The sequence below is a fragment of the Octopus sinensis genome, linkage group LG2 (genome assembly GCF_006345805.1).
Source record: "Octopus sinensis linkage group LG2, ASM634580v1, whole genome shotgun sequence".
NCBI classification, from domain to species: domain Eukaryota; kingdom Metazoa; phylum Mollusca; class Cephalopoda; order Octopoda; family Octopodidae; genus Octopus; species Octopus sinensis.
The window spans coordinates 115,206,437-115,215,539 of NC_042998.1; positions in this window are offsets into that span (position 1 = coordinate 115,206,437).

The following is a 9,103-nucleotide window of genomic DNA, read 5'->3' on the forward strand; positions in this document are numbered from 1 at the left end:
ATAGCAGGCTGTTGCACAATAAATTCGCAGCTATCGAAAGACCTCCAATTGTCACAGCAAAATTGAGGCATGGATACAGAAGATATGAAAACAAAATACTCATCATGCTTTCTCTGCACTAAACAAATTCACTAATGGAGAGCCCCTAGCAGGGAATGAGACCTTGCAGACATTCTCAGCAACATACAAATATCGAGTGACGTGAGCGAGAGAGAAGGAAAGGGAGAGAGAGAGAGGAAGAGAGAGAGAGAGAGAGAGAGAGAGAGAGAGAAGAGAGAGAGAGAGATGCTTTATGCATTTTTAGGTTTCTGGTAAGAAGTGTAGCAGTGAAGTACAATGCTCACTACTTCATCTATGATCTTCTCCAAAGTATACGGCCGTCTGCCTATTCTATAAATCATAGTCGTTATTGTTAAAAGGAGCGGATGATGGATTAGTCAAATTGGTAGAACATCAGTCAAAATATCATGTGTTATTTAGTCACACCTCAGTACATCCTGAGTTCAAATCACAACAGCGAAAGTCATATATCTTGAAGATCTATCAAGGTTAAATCTGGAAATGGTATCGATGGAGATTTTTTTTCATCTTTTTTGCGGAATCACCATAATAAAAGGACAATTATGTATTGAACATAACCCAATCGAAACATCACTAATACTTTTGTGTGAGGCTTTTACTGTAAACTTTTTCGTTAGAAAGTTGTCAAAGATAATCTCTTGTCCAGACGAGTATCCCAACCATACATTTTGTCGTATTTCTAACCTACTCGAGCAACATTTGTCTTTTCGGATCTGTCTCTTTGTCTATCCATCTCTCTCTCTCTCTCTCTCTCTCTCTCTCTCTCTCTCTCATATATGCATGTATGTATGTATGCATGCACGTACGAATGTAGGTATGTAAATGTGGGTGGGTTATTCGACTAGTAAAATGGGATTAATATGTAATATATGTCTAAGGCGGTGAGCAGGGAGAGTTGTTAGTAAACCGGAAAAAAATACTTAGCGGCATTTCGTCCGTCGCTACCTTCTGAGTGCATATTCCACCGAGGTCGACTTTGCCTTTCATAATTTCGACGTCGATAAAATAAGTAAGAGTCGAGCAGTGGGGTCAATATAATCGATTGACACTCCCTCAAAATTGCTGGCCTTTCGCCAAAATATATATTTCTCGAAATTTTGGATTTTGCTAACATCGTCATCGCGATCACAAGATCGTCACCATCACCACCACCACCACCATCAATACCACCACCACAATCATCATCATCATCATCAACATTGCTACCAGCATCACCAACAACAATAACATTATCATCGTTATCAGCACCTCCACAACTGCCACCACCATCATCATCAACAACAACCCCCTTGGATCGCCACCATCATCTCAGTGCAATCGTCATTGCTGTCATCTACATCATACTCTTGTCGGTTGTCGTCATCATTACACTTTTATCTCACATCTGTACTGTTCATTCTTTGGTTGCTTTGATTTTTCATCTTTATCTTGTTTATTTCTCCTCCGCCACCCCTACCCACCCGTCTTCCCCACTCGATTTCATTCCCTTTTTCCATATTCTCTTTTAGAATGAAGAAAACAAAATAAATACAACCAAAACACCTGGAAATAAAACGTTGTTACGCGTTTCTTGTCTTTTAAATCATTAAAGTGTCATCTTAGTTCATTCCATGCCTTCTCCTGCCTCCTTTACCGACGTGTAACCGAAAGGAATTGTCTAGCATGATAATGATGATGATGATGATGAAGATGATGAAGATGATGAAGATGAAAACGACGACGACGTCTATGATGATGATGACGATGATGAGGATGATGATGTTGATGTAGTGGTAGTAATGGTTGTTTTTTTGTGGTAGTGGTAGCAGTAGCGGTGGTGTTTTGTAGCGAATCCGATGGTGTGATATTGATGATGATGATGCTAATGTTGATGCAAAGTGGTGATGGTCGCGGTGCGGGTGTTAGTGGAGAGTTAGAGGATAATATAGGTTACACTAATTTGTCTCCCCTTAATTACTTTCTCCAATCTTTCACCATCTTTCTTTCCCCCCACACGATCACTTTTGATCATAAAAAGAGACACACGCATACACACAAAGACACACACGCACACACATTCTGCGCATACTTACCTACATTTATTAACATACACACGCAGTACACACACACGGAAATATTTATAAGCACACGCCACGTATGCATGCTTTCATATGTACAGATATCAATACACATTCGAAACATAAGCAGATATTCGTACATTCACAAAACACCACACTCTATATATGTAAATACACACATATATATGACATTTCATACCCTAATGCATACTCACGCATACACACTGACATACATACACACTGATATACACACACACACACTTGCATTTTACACTATCACATCAACATACACACATTCATAGAAAATCACGATTGTTCAGATGAACATGTAGACGCACTCAAGGCACACTGTCTCCTCACAACTACCTCCCTCACGTATACACACATTCACGCACACACACATACACACGCGCTTACCCCCCTCTATCTATCTCACTGACATAAAAAAATAATCATGTACTGATACATACACAGAGCTACAGATACAAACAATTATAATATTTGGCAAATGTGCAAATTTATATTTGCACAAAAATTAGACATAGACATGCATATATATATATATATATATATATATATATATATATATATATATATATATATATATATATATAGAGAGAGAGAGAGAGAGAGAGAGAGAGAGACATATACACATCGAAATACACATACAAACACGCGTATTTATGTGTTTATATATATATATATATACATACATACATACATACATACATACATTCATACATACATATTCTTTATTTTGTTCTTTTACTAGTTTGTCGTATGACTGCGGCCATGCTGGAGCACCACTTTAGTCGAATAAATCGTCCCCAGGACTTATTCTTTGTAAGCCTAGTACTTATTGATACGCCCCTTTTGTCGGACCGCTAGGTTACGGTGGCATAAACACACCAAATTCGGTTGTCAAGCGACGGTGGTGGGGGACAAATGTATGTGTATTATTTATATTATTATATGATCGAACGCTACGCATCCATTTCGAAGTAAGTTTTAACAATCTATCTATCTATCTATCTATCTATCTATCTATCTATCTATATCTATCTATCTATCTATCTATCTATCTATCTACATATATATATATATATATATATATATATATATATATGTATGTGTGTGATAGGCTTTTTTCAGTTTCCATCTACCAAATCTTCTCACAAGGTTTGGTCGACCCGAGGCTATAGCAGAAGAGACATGCCTAAGATGCCACGCGGTGAGACTGAATCCGGAACCATGTAGTTGGGAAGAAAGTTTCTAATTTCTTTACTGCTCAGAAGGTGCTAAACACAGAGAGGACAAACAAGGACAGACGAACGGATTAAGTATATTATATCAACCTTAGTGCGTAACTGGTACTTATTTAATCGACCCCGAAGGATGAAAGGCAAAGTCGACTTCGGCAGAATTTGAACTCACAACGTGACGGCAGACAAAATATCTATTTCTTTACTACCCACAAGGGGCTAAACACAGGGAGGACAAACAAAGACAGACAAACGGATTAAGTCGATTATATCGACCCCAGTGCATAACTGGTACTTATTTAATCGACTCCAAAATGATGAAAGGCAAAGTCGACCTCGTCGGAATTTGAACTCAGAACGTAACGGCTGACCAAATACCGCTAAGCATTTCACCCGGCGTGTTGACGTTTCTGCGATCTCGTCGCCTTTGGAAGGAAGTTTCTTAGCATCCACCAACTCCTGCGCTTATATACATACATACATACATACATATATATATATATATATATATATAAATATATATATATAATAATAAATATTAGGGAATAAATCCAAATTTACAGGGAAAAAATCAGATTTAGGATTAAATCGATTTTATAGTAAAATATTATAAAATATTATTCGAGACAAAACCACTATTTTGCAAAACAAACAAGGAAAGACTTAATCAATACATAAATTTTAATAAATAGTCAAAAAAACCGCCACTACAATCGTTTCTTGTCTTGATCGACAATCTTCAGGTGGACTTCCAATAATTCAGTGTCAAATTAATGGAAGTCACCTGAAGATTGTCGATCAAGACAAAAACGATTGTAGTGGCGGTTTTTTTGACTATTTATTAAAATTTATGTATTGATTAAGTCTTTCCTTGTTTGTTTTGCAAAATAGTGGTTTTGTCTCGAATAATATTTTATAAATATATATATTATATATATATATATATATATATATATATATAATATATATATATATATATTTAATGAAATGGATAAATGAATTATCTTGTTACGGATTATTCAAAATTTAACCGATACCTGTGTAGCAAAAATCACACCAGAAAAGACACGGTTGAGGTTAGGACCATGGGGTTTCGCCCCCGTGCTTTAGCGCGGATAATTGAAGTTTTATATATTTAGTGAAGGGAAGAAATGGAACCGAACGAAGATTCTACAAAATTCCTTTTTATTATTTTCTACACATATTTCAAAGGCTGCAAATTCCCAAATTCCGATTGAATAAGGAGACCATTCTGCAGCTTTCTCTTCAGGAAAATCCAATATGCAGTTTTGTGCCATTTTTACCATGGGCTCCTAGAGAGCGTTTTGTTCGAAAAGCTTGCTGCGCATTTGTTTTGAGATTTTAAATTCCTGGATTTTCCTGCAGAGAAAGCTGCAGAATGGTCTCCTTATTCAATCCGAATTTGGGAATTTGCAGCCTTTGAAACATGTGTAGAAAATAATAAAAATGAATTTTGTAGAATCTTCGTTCGGCTCCATTTCTTTCCTTCACTATATATATATATATATATATATATATATATATATAATATATATATATATACATATAAACTCTTTCTCTTTTATACTCTTTACTATTTTAACTTGTTTCAGTCATTTGACTGTGGCCATGCTGGAGCACCAGCATTTGTTGTCAAGCGACCGTTGGGGGAACAACACAGACACAGAAATATATACACATACATACATACGTACATACATACATACATATATATATATATATATATTATATTATATATATATGTATATATATATATATATATATATATATATATATATATATATTATATATATAATATATATATATATATATATATACATATATATATATATATATATATATATATTATATATATATATATTACATATATATATACACTATAGATGAAGAAGGCGGGAAAGAGTTTGATAACAGGTAAACAAGTAAAAAGACAGACTGGTAGATTGAGGAATAGCTAGCTAGCTAGATAGATAGATAGATAGATATACACTTGAAACACACTCCAATGTGTGAATCATTTACGCAAAAACATATACATTCATATCTATAATTCATTGTGATCACGCATCTAGTTAGAAATAACAGCCAGTCAGTCCCATCCACAAATCACACGCCAGAATTAAATGCGAAAATAGATGTGGGAGAACATTCCCTTCGGTGTAGATATATGATTAAGAAACCCTCAGTAGATGTGTATATATGCGTTTACATACATATATACATACATACATACATACATACATACATACATACATACATACATACATACATACATACATAGTAGCGCCGTCAACACCGGACGTGCAGGTTTAAAAAGTCCGTTTTGAACGCCTTCTTTTAGAAATATACCGACTTCTCCTGCCTAAATCCGTAACTGGTTTACTTCTCGAATAATTAATAAGAGAAGTTTAAAAAGTTCCCCGGGTCGAGCGAGATTTTGTTTTAGCGTTATTGCCCTGTCAACCAAGCAAAACTTGTTTGCTCCCGTTTATATAAGCCCCAGATAGTTGAAGGAGTTTCTATTTAATTATGTATAGGTTTCTTCCTTTTGTAAGCGGCAGATGCAGTTGACCAAGGACGCGATATTGTGCTTTTCTGGTATACTAAAAAATAGTCTTTGTCCCCCCACCACGGCTGAACAGCTGGTATTTATTTTATAAAAAGGTAAGTAAAGACAATATGGCCACTGGACTTTCCACGTAAACAATATCAACATCTCACATTGTGTTTACTATACCAGTACTCCCCATTGTGTTTACTATATAGCATGTCGCCTATTGGTAAGGTTGTTGTACTTATGATCGTTAGGGTATAATTTTGATTTTCGGACAGGACGGAGCTTTGTGTTCTTGAACAAAATACGTTATTTCACGTTGCTTCAGTCTGCTCAAATGTAAACGAGTAACTCTACAATGGAGTGACATCCTGCTCCGAGCATTTATGCGCTATGGATACCGGGTATCAGATTTTACGAGTGTTAAGACTTGAGAGAGTAGTATCCAGCGATTGATGACGATGATGACTTATACCAACGTCTGGACAACTCGACTGGACCTACTGATTTTAACCCCAAAATTATTCAGCCGTACAAAAATTTCCATCATCAACTCTGATGGAGACCAGATCTAAATTAAATGAAAGTAAGGCAACAGAAGCTTGAAATCGATTCAAACACCTTCGACTTTTGCAACATATCCTTTCGACGACACCCAAGTGTCGAACTCTACCCATGGCTCAAGTTTATATGCATGAGACAACTAATACCTTCATAGTTGGAAGCACCTTCTCAGAAATCATATTCTGATAGATAACCAGAAGTACACACCCGTGAATTTGTACAGTTGTACCGTTAAATGTCGTCAGAAGTGAATATATAGAAATCATTGATCTGGTTCTCCGTCGGTTACGAAGACGAGGGTTACAATTGAACCGATTAACGGAACAGTCTGCATGTGAAATTATCATGCAAGTACGAGGGACGTTCAATAAGTAATGCCCCTGACCCACTTCCCATAGAAGTAGAGCAACGAAACTTGGCACAGTTATTAGTCTTTTTCTACATAGGAATCATCCAGAGTTACGCACTTCTCCCATCGTTTGATGCAGCTCTGGAGACCATTTTTGTAGAAGATCCCAGCTTGGTCCTCCAACCACGACGTGACTTCAGAAATCAAGGATGCATCATCTGGGAAACGCTTTCCTTTCAAAATCAACTTCATGGCTGGGAACAGATGAAAATCAGAGGGTGCAAGGTCAGGAGAGTAGGGGGATGGGGGAGGAGTTCATAGCCGCACGCCTGTGCTTCTGATCTGGCGACAAGCGAGTTGTGGACCGGAGCGTTGTCCTGCAGGAGGAGGATGCCTTTGCTGATCTTGCCCCGCCTCTTGATTTTGATAGCTTCTCTTAATTTCAAAAGTGAAGCATAATAGGCTCCCGTAATTGTGGTACCCTTTGCGAGGAAATCTGTCATCACTACTCCGTCCTGGTTCCAGAAGACTGTGAGCATGACCTTGCCAGCGGAGGGCTGCACCCTTGCCTTCTTTGGAGGAGGTGAGTCACGGTGCTTCCACTGCATTGACTGGGCTTTGGTCTCTGGATCATAGTGATGGATCCAGGTTTCATCCTGTGTAATCAGTCTTTGGAAAAGTTTTGACTCATTTTCTTGGCACGTCTCCAAATTCATCCTCGAGCACTCGAAGCGTTCTTGCTTCTGGAAAGGTATGAGCAACCTGGGAATCCATCTGGCAGACACCTTTTGCATATGCAAATGGTCATGAATGATAGTTTCCACAGACCCGGTACTAATCTTGACCTCATTGGCTATTTGGCGAATAGTTATGCGTCGATCTTCCAAAATGGCAGCCTCAAATTGACGGACAGATGCCTCACCAATGGCAGAAGGGGGTGCGACCAGATCTGGGAGCTGTTTCCACAGAGTTCCGACCACATTTGAATTCACGATGCCAGCGTTTTACAAGGTCATATGATGGGGCATCATCACCATAAGTTACTTTCATTTCATCAAAAGTCTCCCGTGGTGTGCGTCCTTTCAAATACAAAAGCCGGATCACTGCTCGACACTTAACAGGCTTCATTTCACATTTGACTCAGTTCAAACACCCGTAAATTAGAAACCACAATTAATTCAGAGCTGTAATTTTCCACTGTAGATATAGATATATAAATAATAGCGCATGCAAAATTTCAGCTAGCTAGACCAACTGCAAGTGGGTCAGGATCATTACTTATTGGACGTCCCTCGTAGCTAAACAGTCCACAGTCACGCGTACCCATAACGTAGTGCTCAGAGAAATTCAACGTGAAACAGAATGTGACAAGACCGGAACTTTGAATACAGGTACGACTCATTTTTGCCAGCTGGAGAAACGTGAAATGACATGTCTTGCTCAAGGACACAACGCGCCCCGGAAATCGAACTCACGACCTTATGATCGTGAGCCGCTTACCCTAAACACTAAGCCACGTGCCTTTACAACTCATTGATAAACAGTGAATTAACAGCCAGAATATTAAATCCCATTTTATAGAATATATTAATCAAGAACGAACATCAAAATATTCGGAGCTCAAAAGCCATAGGGTAACAAGTAAACCATCCAGATGCGACAACCAATACAGCATGTGGTAATAGTACTGAGGATGTTACCCACATCATAAGGAGTTATCCGAAAATGCCGCAAAATCCGTTGAAAGGATAATCCTGAAGACACAAATATAAGATATAGCGATGGAGAAAGCACCATTACTTATAATATGAAAGAATACTTGTGCCATATTCCAATCAAACATTCAATAGATTGCAGGTGTAACAGATCAGGTCTAATAAACAGAAACGGAGAAGAGAGGTTACGCATTCTTGTTCAAATTTTTTAACAGATGCTGCAGAGTAGATATAATGCTAAATATTAATGGAAAATAAGACATCTAAGTTAAATTGATGAGAAATCTGTAGTCACTCCGTTTGGGCTGGTTTAGCTCTCCTTGCCAAAGTTTGGTCCCAGCCCCAACAGGATCCGCCAAACACATATCGCTGCAAACCTCTAGCGTCTTCGCTCGCATGAGCAAAGTCGCAGCTTTTACAGTCTCTCTCAGTAAGTAGCCCTGCTTCTTCACTGATACAACCTTCGTGGTGTAGCACCGCTGAAATGTCTTAAGTTTCGC